The sequence below is a fragment of the Myodes glareolus genome, chromosome 16, assembly GCF_982192425.1.
Source record: "Myodes glareolus chromosome 16, mMyoGla1.1, whole genome shotgun sequence".
In the NCBI taxonomy this organism is placed as follows: Eukaryota; Metazoa; Chordata; class Mammalia; order Rodentia; family Cricetidae; genus Myodes; species Myodes glareolus.
The window spans coordinates 29,252,660-29,269,702 of NC_142041.1; the positions used below are offsets into that span (position 1 = coordinate 29,252,660).

The 17,043-nt window shown below is 47.0% G+C and overlaps 1 protein-coding gene across 4 annotated transcripts in view; it reads right to left on the minus strand.

Annotated features, from left to right (window-relative positions):
• Tmod1 (tropomodulin 1) overlaps positions 1-17,043 on the minus strand; it is a 74,772-nt gene that overhangs the window by 37,259 nt on the left and 20,470 nt on the right. The window lies entirely within an intron of this gene.

Below are 17,043 nucleotides of genomic sequence, written 5' to 3' on the forward strand. Positions count from 1 at the left end.
AGAGAGAGGGAGAGAGAAGGAGAGAGAGAAAGAAAGAGAGAGCAGTCAGCAGCTATAGATACGCAATTCTCCAGAAACACAACACAGACTAGTGGGGGCCTCAGAGCTGGAGAATCCAGCCAAGTCCTTTCCTTTTCTATGTAAGGAACCAGAAAGCTGGAGAAGGGCTGGGACTTGTCCCAGGCCACACAGCACTTAAGGGGCAGAGAGGAGCTGTGGGGCTCAGTCCTCTGGTGTCACTACCAGTAACCTTTTTAAATGTATGGTGTTAACCAATAGGGTAACCAACATAGGCTGAACATAGAGAGATTCTTGGAACTCAGTACTTGGATACAAAATTATATTGTTATAGCGTGGTAAGTGATCAGAGACAGAAGCCAAGGGAGCTTGGTAGGGTCTTGGATGGAAGAGGACTCAAAGAGGGAATCCCCCCACCCCAACAAGCCTGAGAAAGGCTTGACAGAACGACAAGGCAGCTAAGGCGCACACAGTGCACAGTCCCTATGGCCTCTGGGGTCTGGTAGGGCTGTGCTCCTGAGAACTGATTGCTAAGTGTTTTAAATGCTGCCTCTGGAGATGGGTCTCTCAAGAATGACAGCATCACCCAATTGCTCCGTTCTCTTCTTCAAGCATGGGGAGACTTCTAGGTGTGGGCTCACTACCAAAGTCGATTCCTACTTAGGGGGATTTCAATCACTCAAATGGGTTTCACCTAAGTCAGCCCCTGGCACTTCAAGAACCAAAGATAATGAGAGCTTCAAGGATGCATAGAGACCAGTTTTTATGTAACCCTCCCTTCAAGGGGAAACTGAGGCCCAGAACACAGAAAGACTGCCCAAGGAGTTTCAGGGCTAGCTCATGCACAAACCCAGGGTATTCCCTTAGATTCTGGGGAGAGGCAAACTTCCTAACTCTCATGCAGTCTGTGCACCTTACATTTAGAGAGCTAGAAGGGGATGCCTCAGAGGCAGGCATGCAATCTTAGGTGCACCCCCAAATTGACCAAATTGGTGTCACTCCTATCTCAAGTATGGGTTCCCTTGAAGTGCTTACTCCTTGTCACTCACACCACGCCGGATCCTTTCCTGAAGACCTCTTGAGGAGAGGGTGAGGGGCACACGGGACTGGCATGCCCACAGGGGTGAAGCTTGGGAGAGAGACACCACTGGCTAATAGCGATGGCTGCTCATGAAGAGCTTCCCCCCAGCTTCCCCCTGCTGTGGTTTCAACAGGAGCAGGGTGTGGCCTCACATTGGGTCACAAGGGTCTACAGTTTGCAAGACTTGGGGACAAGGGGTTCAAAGGTGGGGGCTGGGGTATGTGCAAATAAACACAGGCCAGAGGTCAGCAGAGACATTGGGATTTGGGGTCTTTTATAAGAGGACCAGTGGGCAGAAGAACAAACATGAACTGATCTGAGGGAATCCAAAGGATGCCGTGAGAGTCACAGTGGTTCACAGACAGCATCCACTGCGGAGGTGCTGGTGGGCGAGCCATGCTTCTGCAGGCAGGTACAGATCATACGGCGCTTCCTAAAGCTAGATGTGGGGGTCTACTCCTTCTAGCCCATGGCAGGGCTCTTGTGACTTAGTGGGTAAGGGTACATTTTACTGCCTGCCATGTCTATCTATGGCTATCCATAGTGGGTGACCTCTGCTATCCATAGTGGCTGACCCACCTGCTTTGTGATGTGAGGCCACATCAAGTCTAAGCCCTGTCATGGACTAATGGTGGAACAACAGAATGGCATTCACCAAGCCTCCCTAACCCTGTATGTTATGGCTTCTATGGCTACATAATGTGAGTGATAATGATGATGATGGCTGTCTCTTACATATTTGGGGGAAGTTAAAATTAAGTAATGTGAAAGATTGGCCAGTACTGATATACTAATTATGTATGTATTTTATGTGCATTGGTGTTTGACCTGTATGTGAGGGTGCAAACCCCCTGGAACTGGAGTTACAGATAGTTGTGAGCTGCCGTGTAGGTGCTGGAAATTTCGGAGGACCCAGCTCCTCCGGAAGGGCAGTCAGTGCTCTTAGCCACTGAGCCATCTCAGCAGCACTGATATATTAAACACCCCCAAGTGATAGCTTCCCACAGTTCTATTATCAGATAAGATACACAGAACAGATACATAATACATACATATTAGCAGGAGGTCAGTCATTCAACATGTAAACCCCAGATACACAAATATGAAATGAGTTAACCCCTGAAGGTAAGCGCCCAATGGTCCCCTCAAGGGGCATGGAATTTTCATCTCCATAAAGGGTTTCAAAATTCTTTCTGGTTTATTTGATTTCTCTCTCTCTCTCTCTCTCTCTCTCTCTCTCTCTCTCTCTCTCTCTCTCTCTTTCAAAAGCAGGGTATCATTCTGTAGCCAAAAGAGGTCCCCAATTTCTCATCCTTCTTCAGCCTCCTCTCTATTACAATTACAGATGTGTGCCACCTCACCAGGGTACCATAGAAGATTTTAATGACAGAAAGAGGTTGGGGCTCAGTATTGTAATGAAAGAAACCCATGAGGTTGAAAAGGGGTTTCAAACTCTCATCACCTCAGACCTTGCTGCAGAGGACCCTGGCTTAGCCGGGGTAGTTTCTCAACCTTGACATTATGGTGTACTAATCTGGATAACAGGGTCATGTCAGCTGATCGGATGCACTGGTAATGGTAGCTCTGGTTTCTACCCCTTCAGAGGTCAGAAGCCCTGTGACACCGAAAACCGTCTCCGAACACTACCAAGTCTTCTCCGGGGGAGCACTGCCCTGGCTGAGAACCACTGCATTAAAGCAAGGTCATTGACTATGGAAGGAAAGGTGGTTTTAATGTGTGTAAGAATATTAGTTACACAACATATTAAAACATGGTTTCATTAAGTTAAATATTTAATGAAAGAAGTTGAGCTTTAAAAACCAAAATTTCAAAAGTATTTTCTAGAGATTCTTAGCTCATCGACTTTTTAAAGTACATTGTGACCACGTCAGCCTTATTAGGGCTCAAAGTTTATTTTCTTTCCATTAAAGGCTACATTGAAAAAGTCTCACAGAATCTTCAGTTAAAATCAAAGAGAGCTACATCTTTTAAAACTCAGTTATTTATCGCTTGAACTTGTTTTCAAAAACAGCATATGACCTCACAGTGTACATAAATATTAACTCACAGAGGATCAAAGACCAAAATGTAAAAGCTAAAACTATAAAATTCTTAGAAGAAAGTATAGACATAAATCTTCAGACTCTGGATTAGGCAATGGTTTCTTAGATATGACACAAAACAATGAGCAACAGAAGAAAAAATAAATCCACTGGATGGACTTCACCAAAATTAAAAACATTTGTTCTTCAAAGGACACTGGCAAAGAGACAGAATGGGAGAAATGCCTTTAAATCACATATCTGATAAGAGTACAATATCCAGAATGCATGAGTTTCTCATGGGACTCAATAATAGAGGAAAAGAAAGTAAACAATTTAAAGAATGGTCAAAGAAGTTGAATAGATATTTTTCAAAGAACATATAAAATTCCTGACGAGGGGGCTGAAGAGATGGCTCAGTCAGTAAAACGTTTGCCATATAAGCATGAGGACCTGAGTTTGATCCCTGGCACACACATAAATCAGTGAACACCTGCAATCCCAGAACTTGGGAGGTGGAGACAGGACGGTCCCTGGCTTGCTGGCCAACCATCTAGCCTAACTGGAGAGCTCCAGATTGAGTGGGAGACCATGTTGCAAAAAGATGGGGTAGATGTGCATTCGGGCAGCACAGATTAGACTCGGGGGGTTATTAATAAAAAAATAAAAAGACATGAAGCTGGGAGAGACACAGAGTGAGGGCACTGGGAGAGACACAGAGTGAGGGCACTGGAAGGAGTTAGGGGGAGGCAGTGATGGGCTGTTGTGATCAATGGACCTTGTATAAATGTGTGGACCATCCAAAGAACCAGACATTATTTGGTGTGGGAGAATTGTCTGTATTCTGTCAATCATATTTTAATAAAATGCTGATTGGCCAGGCAGGCAGTATAGGCGGGAAAGCCAGACAGGAAGTAGGGGTGGAGTAAAGAGACTGGGAGTATTCTGGGACACAGGAAGATCTCTCTCCACTCCTGCGCAGACCACCGAAGAGGCAGCATGTAACTTGCCCAGCTGAGAAAGGTACGGAGCCATGTGGCTAATTTAGATAAGGATAATGGGGTAACATAAGTTATAAGAGTTAACAAGAAGCCTGACCTAATGGGCCAATCAGTTTATAACCTTATGGAGTCCTGTGTGTGATTTCTCTTTGGGATTTGCTGGCTGTGGGGTACTGGGCGGGACAGAAACCCCAACAAGCTGGCCGTCATGTTACAATTATTTAAAAAAATAAGGTGAGAAACTAACAAGGAAGAAACTAGACATTGATCTCTGGTCACCATATGCACACTAATGAACATGTATACACATATACCTCCCACATGCACACTCATGAACACGTATATACATACACCCCCACATGCACATTCATGAACATGTATACACATATACCCCCACATGCACACTCATGAACACGTATACACATATAACCCCCTACACAAAATAAATACATTTTTTATTATAAAACATCCCTGATAAGCTGGGTGAAGTAGCACATGCCTGTAATCTCAGCTGAAGCTGGCAAGACACGGAGTTTGAAGTCACTTTGGGCTACACAATGAGACCCTGTCTCAAAAAAAGAAAAGTCAAACCAAACCATAAACCTCTTTTAAAGATGTCCACTAAACACATGAGAAGACACTTAGTACCACTAGCCATCAACAAAGTGCAACTCACGCTAGACAGGCACCATAAAAAACACACGTGTTGGCAGGAACATGGTCGGACTGGACCTTGGCAGCCGGCAGGCGTGTGATAATACATAGACTCTTTGGAAAGCAGCTCGGAGGTTTCTGAAGAAGCTCTATCCTCCAGACTCCAGACTCTATCCCGGGGCTTCCACGCCTCCAGAACTTGTTTCTCGCGCGTAAGCCCCGCACTCTACAGTGTTTTATTACACTGGCCTGAGCTAAGAAATAAAATTACTTTATGACCCAGAATTTGTAGTTAGAAATGGGAAAATAATTCAAACCATAGGTTAGCCACAAAACTTATATGCAAATGTACACAAGGCATGATTAATAAAGGCCGAAAAATAAACGTGCTAAATTCCATCAATTAATGGACGAATAAGTAAAATATGGTAGATCTATGCTACTGGAAGCTGTCAGACCTTGAAAATGAATAGAGCACCACAGCATGAGTGAATAGGAAAGCATGCTAAGTGAAAGAAAGTCAGACACAAAGCAATTATTATATGCTGTAATTTATGTGACGTAAGCACCAGCACTTACTTAACAAGGCAGGGTCTCCTGATATGGTCAGTGGAAATTAAAACCGGATCTGGGTGGAGGGGTCTCAGCAAGACTGAAGCCGAGTCAAGTTTATTGCAAGCCATCAGACTTGTTACCTTATCAGAAACGGAATATAACGGCGGTTGCCAGGATCAATTCAACTGAAGTTGCCAGCATGCAATGACGTTTGCAGGATATACAGGGTATACAAGATTAATTAACTTCTAGGACCAACTGTTCAGTCAAGCTTCTATATGCTTCCCTGACTTTTAGGGAACACAAAGGTACACAGGAGGCCTGACTGTCTCACTGCCTGAGGGGGGTACCTTGGTTTCTCAGGTACTGAAAGGCACACAGTGCCCAGGAGTCATGAACTCTAACCTGAAAAACTATGATGTGTGTCTCTCAAGGCAGCCTGACCAGGCCAACTCCATAATTCTCTGCAATGTGATGTCCAAAATAGCCCAGTCTATGAAGCCAAAAAGTACCTAATTTGTTGCTCCAGGGCTGGTGCTACTGATTGAGCTCTGCCCCTTACCCCCAAGCCACACACTGGAGCCCTGATTCCCAACACGACTGTAGTAGAGGTAGGATCTGTGTGGAAATGCTAAGGGAGAACTGAGGTCATGAAGACAGAACCCTGATCCATTCGGATTAGAGTCCTCCCAAGAGGAGACTTCGCAGAGCTTGCTGTGTCCTTCCTCGGCCATCTGTCACAAGAGGACACAGTGAGAAGGCAGCTGAGCCCAAGCCAGAAAGGGATTCTCCATGAGAAACCCCCCAGACGCCAGACTCTACTCTGGAGCTTCCAAGCCTCCAGAACTCAAGGCTCTTCTAGAAAAGATGGTTCTAGATGAGAAAACTGTGCTCTGCTGTGCACCATTCCACCAGCCTGAGCTAAGACAGACGAGTAAGAGAGGGGCTGAGCGGCAAGTCAAGAAGTTCCCTGTCTGAGGTGACAGAAGTGTTTTTAAATTGGCTGTGGTGAAGGCTGGGTAGCTGTGAATAGACTTAAAAAACTGAATCGTCTACTCTAAATGGATAAATTGGATGATGCGTGGCTTATGTCCAAAATAAATAAATAAATAAATAAATAAATAAATAAATAAATAAAGCTGTTTTTTTTTTTTCCCAGTGAGAAAAGAGTATCAAAATAGCCAAAGCAACAATGAACTCAAGCGATCCTGGGATGCTGTGAAGGGAGGCTGTTCTCAGGCTAGGGCCAGCAGGGACGCTGGGACTGAGCAGGTCAGAACCAGCTCGAACCATAAGGAGATGGTAGAGAGAAAATACTGCTTTGGATCACCTATCAGGTTTGCTGAGAACCAAAACTTGACTCTCAGACCCAGGTAAGTCAGTGTGGGGAAGATCCTTCATCCCCATCTTGGTGGCCAGGAGAATATGTATATCAAGATCACGTATATGTATGTAGAACATATCTTTCATCACCTTTTACAAAAATGACTCAACAAACATCTACAGAGTGAGCATTATGAATGTGTGTCCAGGCTATCTGCAGGTATATAGAGTCAGGACCCAACCAGGTGAAGCAAAGACACTGGGAGGTGATGAGGGTGGAGCGCATACAGAAGAGAAATCTCAATCATCTTGGTCAATGTCCTTAAAGGGGCCACCCCACTGGACAGAGTACCAGGCTGTTTGCCAGCCTGTGGGCAAGGGGAGCCATTTGTCTCAAGGAATCTGAGTCCCATTCTCTTGAAGTATGCCTACAGTAAGCCTACCACACAAGAACTCTGGCTTCGCCACAGGGGCCACCATTTTGCCTTCGAAGAAAAAGTCCATCTGGGTTTAAGGAATGGATTTATAGGCTCTGATATCAGCTTACACTGACAGCTGTGGGACCCTTGGGAGCAATGCTGACTGTGGCATGTGGCTTTTGAGCCTAGCTCCGCAAACTGATGACCTGTACAACTGTGTGGGGGGGGGGGAGGGGGCTGATTAAACCTGCTTATTTTAATGTGAACTCTTTTGATTTGAGAACATTGACATGTAATCTAACCATTTGCAAAATAACACCCAGGACAAATAAAAAAGTAGTCTCAGTCGTGGCCTGCCAAGTTGCCACGTCTGATCCAAGTTTGCTATCATACTAAAATCCCACATGGAGGAAGTCAGGACATTCCTTCTTGTAGTGTTCTGCCCACTCCTGGAACTGGGCTAGAGAAAGAGGTATACACATGGGTTTTTAATTAAAAACGTTTTTAAGCTGGGCATGGCAGTACATGCTTTTAATGTCAGCATTGGGGAGGCAGAAGCTGGCAGATCTCTGTGAGTTTGAGACCAGCCTCGTTTACATAGCTAGGGCTATGTAGCGAGACCTTGTCTCAAACAAACAAACAAACAAAAACAAACTAAAAAACTAAAAACCAAACAAACTAAATACAGCTAAAACAAAGTTAAACTAAAAAAAAAAACTTTAAAAAACAACTAAAAAAAACTAAAAAAAAAAGAATGCTTTTAAATGATAGAAGCACGAAGTTTAAAATATTCTTGGAAATAATCATAGAGGGGAAACTAACCACATTTCCTATGGTACTTATTTTTTTAATTATTGTTTATTTTTAAGACAAAGTCTCAAACTTACTATATAGTCCAGGTTGACCTCAAACTAGCAATCTTCCTGCAGCAGCCTCCCAAGTTCCTGGGGTAACAGGTGTGTGATACCACATGGGGCCTTTTAAACATCAGCTTCCTGTTACACAGTGGACTCAGGTGTGCCGCATCTTAGTTTGACCTTCATACCCACAAGCTGGAGCCCAGACATCTGAAGCACAGCAGAGGGGCTGTCTCTGGGACCTCACAGCCTGAAAATCACCCGCAAGCCTTAAGATGAAGTTTCTGCAGCCCTCATTGTTACATGTAGTGGGGGCTGTGTCAGGAACCTCGCAGGCTAGACCACTACGGGCTTGAGATGTGCGCATGTGCACCGTTGTCCCGGGACACGATGTGCTATAACAAAGGGCTGCCGACTTCTGAAAACTCTGTTAGGAAATCTAAAAAGATCCTCTGCGCTAATGATTTCAGACTTAAAAGCCCCAGGGCAGGCGGCCCACGTTTGCATACAAATGACACTGTTTATAACGAGTTTATAACGAGTGTGCTCAAGGATCTGCAGGCGCTCGGGCGATGGATGGTTAGCCATGCACAGAACGGCCCTTAACCTGATTCTCCATGGCAACGAAAATAAACGATTCTATTACTTTTGCCAAAGAAATCAGTTATGTCTAAAAAAATAAATAGTGTGTGTGTAGGGAGGGGTACATGCACAGCATGCTTCTGTTGGTCTGGGTACTGCTCTATGACTAAGCCCTATCACTCCCCAAATTAAAGGATGGAGCAAGGGGTATAGCCTTCAGGATGGGTGCCGGGGAACATTGGGAGTCAGGAGGGGAGGACTTCACTGAGGTCCCATGCTGGACAGCCCAGGCTTCCCTTGACAAACAGGCCATCCTTCCTCCTTATTGTGCCCTAGGCCTACATCCTGGAAGTCAGGTGGGCCCAGCAGGAGAACCAGATCAGAAGCCAGGCTCTACTTCTGTCAAACTCCGGGGGGGGGGGGGGGTGTTATGATGTGGGTCTGAGTCTCAAAAAGCATTCAGGTGCAACAAACATTTGTTAGGTCCAAACTGTATGCCAGACAACATTCAGTGTTCTTTGTTTCTCTTTTGTTCTTTTTTTGCTGCATGCAAGTGCTGGTGTATGAATTGTATGCATGTGTGTACGAGGCCAGAGGCTGATGCTGGCATGTCTTCCTCAGTCACTTCACCTTACTTTTCGAGACAGTATGGACAGAAGTTTCTGTCCTACCCAGTCCCACAGCTTTTCAGTTCCAAAAAAAACACACAGAGGCTTATATTAATTTTAAACTATTTGACCTATTAGCTCAGGCTTATTATTAACTAGCTCTTACAACTTAAATTAATCCATAATTCTTATCTATGTTTAGTCACATGGCTTGGTACCTTACTCAGTGGAGCACTCTCAACTCGCTTCCTCTGGGTGGTGACTGCAGACTGAGCCTTTCCTCTTCCCAGAATTCTCTTAATCTGGTTGCCTATACTTCCTGCCTGGCACTGGTCAATCAGCATTTTATTAAACCAATACAAGTGACAAATCTTTACAGGGTACAAGAGCATTATCCCACAGCAAGTTAGGGCTTCTCATGGAACTTAGAGCTCATTTGGTCAGCTAGATTAGCTGCCAGCAAGCCTGATCCACCTATATCTGCTCCCCACTCCCCAGTACCAGTATTACAAGCATCCAGGGTCAGACCTGTGGGTGCTGGGGATCCAAACTTTGGTCCCATGCTTGCACAGGAAGTACTTTATCTGCAGAGACATCATTTTAGCAGCCAAGATCATTTTGATATAATCACACACACACACATATATGTATATATATATATATACACACACATACACGTGTGTACATATATATGTTAAACAAAAAATAAAACCAAAACCTTGTCATATAGAGTAGAAGACAGACCTGCAAATGGAGATATCTATGACCCAAAGAAATACAGAAGTTTGGATGTTTTGGGTTTGGTCTTGAGTATATCGATAAAATGCTTCAAAACCAGGGGCTTGCACATGAAACACAAGATTTTCTTCACCTCTCAAAAATTTTATCTGCACGACAATAATGAACCTGTATGCTCATGCGGGCACCAATCAGCAGAGCCCAAATCACGTGTCCTTTAGACAAACTCCCACTTACAAACCTTAGTCCCCGCCATTCCCTGTTGTTTCTGACGTGGATGTCAAAGTCAGTTACTCTGTCTAATTGTTTTGGATGCTGTTTTTCTTCCACAAAGCTTATGGCACATGACATTTCTTTTTCTGTGCAGCGAATCTCTTTAAACACTGTGAACTTCATTGTATACAAGTCTTTTCAAAGATGGGAAAAATGAAAGATGAGCCATGAGGCCACTGACTTCTTTCTTTCATCTTCACCCCCCACGGGATGCTGTGGGCATCTGGTTTGCTGCCTGAGGGGCAGAACTGCTCACGGGGCTGGGGAGAGGTAGAGATTAGGCTAAGGTGAGAGGTTGGCTTCAGGCTCTCGTCACAGAGTTAACTTTCCTTTTTAAGAAGGGTATGAGTCCAAGACAGTGAGATTTTAGGATCTGTTCAATGTGGACAGTGGGGATGTAGGTTGTGTGGTTCATTCTCCTTCTGTTATTAAATATGTCAAAATAGAAAACAGAAAACGCTTGTGGAGGAGGTGCCATGCTGGATGCAGCGAGCTCCAGGTGTCGAGGGGGGTTGTCATCCTACAGAATGGAAGGATTTTCCACCTAATGTGTGAAGGACTCTTGTTCTAGTGGCAGTAAAGAGGGGGGGGGGGTACATTGGGAAGCATGGAGAGTGGAGAAGGGTGAAGAAGAGGTGTCAGGAGACGGGGGGGGGGGGCGGGGGACACTTCGGCCTGGTCTGACTCTCATCCTCGCTGGCCAAGCCCCTCCCCAGCTCTGCTCACACTGCTGGGCAGTGTTTCTAAGGATGAGAGCCTATTTTTAGAGGAGAGATTTATTTCTTTCCATTCCAACTGTTTACTTCTGTCCTGGGCTTGCAATTCTGCCGGTTTGTGTTACAAGGGAAGCATCACAGCCCCATGGACCAAACTTGGCTGCTCCTGGGATGGTCAGGCGAGCCTGAACTGGGGCATGGGAGGATGTGCCATTCTGTAGGGTCAGACTTGGAGGTCCAGGTCCTACCCATGACCCTGCTGCTGACCCAGGGGTGTGATCTTTGGTAAGCTTTTCCCCTCTCTTGGGTTCACGGTCTCGCCATTGTTGATTTTCATCACTACCATGGTCATGGGACCCATGGGACTGGTATGATGGCTTGGTCAAAGACAGTACCAACCAAACAGCGTATGCCCAGGAGGATGCCACAGTCAGGTCCTTTCTCCTGTATTTTATATGCATATTGCAGTGTATGTTTGTTTGTATGTGCATGTACTTGCAAGTTTATACATGCATGTCTCTGTGTGCAAATGTGCACATATGTGCATGGTGTGAGCATGCATGTATTTGTGTGTGTGCCTGTACATGTGCATGCATATATGTATGCATATACACCCCTTGCTTTTAGAACCTTTGACACATAAGCCCAGAAAGTATCTGCTGATTACAGTCCACCATTTAACAGCAGTATGGTTCTCCACATTACCCTAGCCCCATTCGTAGAATGGCATTGACTCCTGCCGCCATGGGTTCAATCACAGGATCTTTGTGGAGCTTTATGACAATTGCCATGAAATGCAGAACCCCTGGCACGCAAGAGCATGTCTACACAGAATCATATTACGGCAGGCCTCGCAGACAGGCTGCTTCCCTTAGTGTTTCTGTGGTGATACTGTGACACCAGTTCCCAGCAGCTGACTTCAAAATCAACACTTAGGCTCCAATTCCTATATAAGGTTGGGATTAATCCACCTTCTCTCCTGTAAAAAGCCTTTTAAAATAGGCAATTTCCCCTCAAAATCTCATTAGCAAGCAATGTTAAGAAATTATTTGTTGGCAGCCTCTTAATTTTTTCTTTATTTATTTTAACTGTGTGTGTGTGTGTGTTTGTGTGTGTGTGTGTGTGTGTGTGTGTGTGTGTGTGTGTGTGAGTGAGTAATTGAACATGCCCATGCTGGTACCCTTTCCTGCCTGTTCCTGTGTTATGTGGAAGCCAAAGTATTTAAGGATACAGGGTCTCTTACTAAACACAGGGCTCACTGACTGGTTAGCTGGCTGGTTAGACTGACTGGTTAGACTGACTGGTTAGCTGGCTGGCCAATAAGCTCCAGGAATCAATGTCTTCCCCTTCCTCACTCTAAGCACTGGGAATTCAGGGGAGAGCCTCTCTCCTGGCATTCTTATTTAGGATCTGGGGATCAAAATCAAGTTCTCATGCTTATGAGGCACTGAGATATGGTAACCTAACCCTCATTCTGAGCCTCAGTTTCCCCATCTTTTTGGTTTTGGTTTTGGTTTGTTTGTTTGAGACAGGGTCTTTCTGTGAAACAGTCCTAGCTGTCCTGGGACTCACTCTGTAGACCATGCTGGCCTCGAACTCACCAAGACCCACCTGCTTCTGCCTCCCAAGTGGTGGGATTACAGGTGTGTGCCATCACTGCCTGGCTAGTTTCCCCATCTTAAGATGGAGCTAAATGCTGAACCCTCTCAGAGTACTAGAAGGTCCATGCACCATCTGACCCATCCACTGCAAAGGTCTGGGAATGGTGCAGGAACCTACCCACTGCTGCTGGCACCCATCACTGGCACGACTCGCCCTTCCCGTGCTCATTTCTCCCACTGCCCAGCACAGAGGCGATCGGAGCGAGGAGCTGGCTGGGCTGCAGCACAGCACCCACTTCAGTGCATGGAGAGAAAGGGCAGGGCTGGGGAATCAGTCAACAGCAGACACTTTTAGCGCATGAGGCATTCCTTTCCCAAGGGAGTCCAAGGGCAGCAATCTCATGATAAGCTCGAGTTTTTCCAGAGTGAGAGACACTAAGTTTCGAGCCTCTTTTTTTTTTTTTCCTAATGTGCACAAGTTTGGAATCCTCTGTGGCGACGCTACTTTTCAAGTGTTCTACTCAACTCTGTCACATGACACTGGGGCCTAACAGTTGCATAACCCCACACACCATGCTCTGAAGTGTTTGTTGCCATCAGGCACCGACAGGAGGGGGCTCAGAAAATTACAAGTGGACAGAATCCCAGGGGCTTTCAAGCCATCTGGACCATACTTCACTGAGAAGTGAACTGAGATCCAAACAGGAAAAGACACAGGCCTGAGCCTGGGGCCGAGCAGGCCAGACACCACTATCGGTGTTTCCATGATCTACCAGAAAGAAAGGGGATGGTTTACATGTGCAGCTGCTGGAACCACAAAGCCACAGCACATCTGTGGCCCCAACTCTCTTCCTCCAACATCCCACGAGGCCTTAGAAACGTGGCCAGGGTGTGAACTCCAGGACCACGTTTGGGCTCTGTCACTGCCTACTTGTGAGACGTTGGACAAGGTGCCCTGCCTCTCAGAACTTGGATGACAAGGGCACCTGCCTCCCAGGATCACGGCGAAAGCTAAGCGAGCTATGTCTTCCGAGGCCTTAGAGCGGCATGTGCACCTACTAAGCGCCACATCGTACTATGACACAAAAATAAACGCAGGAGTGTGGAATCTATCCAGGCATAGTGTCTAGACACTGAGGCCTCAGGAGCGGCTCTGCTTCTGACGGACATCTGCCCTAGGGGCAGGCTCCTTTCCCTCTCTGGACTCTGATTCTGCTCTGTAAAAGGGGTGGGGGGAGGGACTGGGCACCTGTTGGGTGCCCCTCCTCCAGGCCTGCATACCTTCAGCCTCTCCCAGAGTCCTGATTACAAATCTGGGCCCAGGCCCAGTGAAACTGGAGCTGGAATGTTTTGTTCTGGGATGGAGCGAGCCTCATTCGCCTTTCAGAACTCAGCTGTCTGGTAACTCAGGCAAGGGAGCCCATCTCAGTGAAGGGGTACATTGTGCGTCTGGGACACTAACTCTACCACTCCATCTCCCCTCCTCTTTGGTTTCTCTTTTCTTCTCTGAACTGAGAGAGAGAAAGGAGCCTTTGAAGAAAAGTCACTTTTGAAACCGCAGTAGCTGAGAATGGTAGGTCTCTGGTGCCTGCTCCAGGATCTATGTCTCTCTCCAGATTGCAATCTGACTCCTGGCACCCTGTTCCCTGAGCCGGTAAGCTGGGCAGCAGTCTGAACCTCCCGTTCCCTCCCCCTCCCTCCTGTGGTACCCACAGAGTAGCCTCTTTCCTGCTACCTTCCAGGCTGAGCAGGCTGTCTGGTACCTGGTACAGAGGCCACACCACCTGCTATTTGAATAGGGGATTCTCTGTGGTGTGGGAGCTCTTTGTTGGTTTAGGGGTGAAGCGGGGTCCAAGCTAGAGCCTCTCCACGGTCCTTGGAAACTAAAATCTTGGTTCTGAGAGGCTCCACCCTCCTGGGGCTGACACTGGCTTCTGACCCCTGTCATCACCTGCCCTATTTGCAGCCACAGCCTCAGCTGACCTCATCCCCACACTTCAGCTCAGGATCACGCCAAAGAGCAAAGGGCCATACACAGTAGGCAGCCAGGTGTCTGGAGTGGAGTGGGTGGTTACACTGCTCCTGGGGAATGGTACAGATTCCACTCCCTACAGGGTACATCTGTGGGGCAGGAAACATCCTTATCTTCAGAAAAAGCATATGCTCACAGGAGCTCCCAGGATGCAAGACTCCCACAGGAACCCCTTTCACCTCCTATCTGGTCTAACATCTCCCGGGTTAGCGCCCAAACCATTAAGCCACATGGAATTGCCTCCCTTTGAGAGGCTCCCCAGGGGCCACCTTGCCACCTCGACTCCATTATGCACCCCTTTCCTTTTTCTAGTCATATCTGACTTTCTGCAGAAACCACACTGAGACTCTTCCTCCCAGCAAACCCTGACACAGGGAACCACACTCAACTGGAATTCTTTGCTTTTATTCTTGACTTTGAAAACCTAGGGCGAGATTCCAACCTCAACTGCTCTGTGGAACCTCCCACCAGGAGGGAGCGATCCCCGCTCTGAGCTCCATCTGTTCCTAGGGTGTAATCTATCCTGCCCACCTGGCACACCTTGAGCCAACCAGAGGCAGTATCTGTGCCAGGTTCCAGGATGGCACCCAGCACCAAGACAACTGTGGGCAGTCACATGGCTTGTATTCTCACTCTTGAGATTCCCTCTTGTGATTCTATGGAACAGTGATCTAGAAAATAGTTGGAACAGAAACTCTGGCGTTCCTTTGCTTTGTTTCCATTGCTGTTTCCTCTGAATGGAGGCAGCAGGGGGAGGAAGGCCCTAAGACCACCAAGGCCTCTTGCTGGCCACCTTGAACAGCCCCACCAAGGAAGCAAATTAATGGTTGGAAGCATTGCAAACAGCAAGATGAGGACATACTTGTTAGATGGATGTCTTTCGGGGGACTGGGGACCAGCACTTAAACAAGCAGTCTAGGCTATCCAGGAAGAAGTCTAGTCTGTAGATGAAAACAGTACCTGACACTGAGCCCTGAAAGGGTCCAACCAACTCCATTGTTTTACTGGTGGGACACCACGGCCTGGAGAAGGACAGACCGAAGCCAGTTCAAGGTCACGTGTATCAAAAACAGGGCCTTGGGTGGGAGGTGGGGCATCTAAATCTGGCCTTGTGTGGTCCCTGCTGAGCCTTACTCACTGTACCTCAGCCACAATGGCCTATGTTTGCTTTATGGACCACTGCTAGGTCAGAGCTGAGCAATGTCTGGCTTTAAAAGGGGCATGCAAGTTCCATCTTTAATGCCATTCATATCTGCTTCTGCTTGTGCTGAGACCTGGCATATAGTTATAGGCTGGAGAACCGAGACCTGTCCAGGAGACTGATGGGAAGGTCTCTGGTGGGGCTTGCCAAATAAGACATCACTGAGGCACCCCGACTACACAGGAGAAGTCTTGAGCATTCCTAAATATGCCAACTGTGAAATTTGCTTATGAAACCTAAAACACGTGAGAGGGGCCTTGGTGTTCTCTATTGCGCAATTTATTCCAACCTGTTGTGCAGGGGGTGTGTAATAACAACACAATGGCCCTCTGAGGACTGCTGCAGGGCTAAACCAGGGGGTGGAGCCTTGCAGTGTTAGCCAGGGGTGAACCTTGCAGTGCTAGCCAGGAGGGGGGGCCTTGCAGTGCTGGGGCAAGACTCCCTAGGAATCTGCTTGTGCTGTGAATCAGGGGCCTCATGTGGCGCTGTTTTCCTCAGAGCCAAGACCCACAGGCCCAGGATTCAAGGTTGGGCACTGGAGCGGTGGCCCACAATGTCACCCTTAGTGAACCATTAGCAACCGTTTTGCGTCTGTTCCGAAGGAGCAAAGGTTTCCGTCACAGGACGTACAATGATTTCACCGAGCAGGAGGTTAACACTGCCACCTGGCCTCTGGCTTTCCTTATGCCTCAGAATTAACAGGTGAGCGGGGTGGGGGCTGAAGCTGACTACCATCTGCTCTGCAGCAGAGGTCTGGAAGGTGGGGGGCGGGAACCCTTGGGGTAGCTCCTGGGGCTGCTGTGGTGAATGCTGGTGGAGGGCGCCAACAGCCTAACCTGAGAACTGTTAACACAAACCATTCAGGCATGAGGCTCAGGGTCACCCCATCAGGTCACGAACCACAGTCAGCAGAGGTGCTTGCTAAGGGCAGAGGCTGTGCAGGACGGGTGATGGAAGAAGGCTGTCAGAGATGCTGGCTGCCTCCATCTGACCGCTTAGAGGAGCCAGGGCTGCCGCTGCCATGAGTATCCATCCCCTCCTCCTCCCCAAACACGTATGAGCACAGCAAAGCTCCTTGACCTCTCACCTTCAGTATTTTCATGTAGCATACATTGTATTCACATGTTGTGGTACTATTTAAATATTAATTTTCCATTACAGTGTTTAAATAAACATCACTAGAGATTTTTAACCTTCCCTCCTTAAGAGGAGGAATTTTTCTGTCATACAGAGTATCATGTTGGGCACAGTTATGACATGCTGTTGTCTTCATTTGCTAATAATTGCCTCTGGTGTGAAGAAACACATACAGGGGCCAAGTTAACAATGAGGAGGGCTTGTG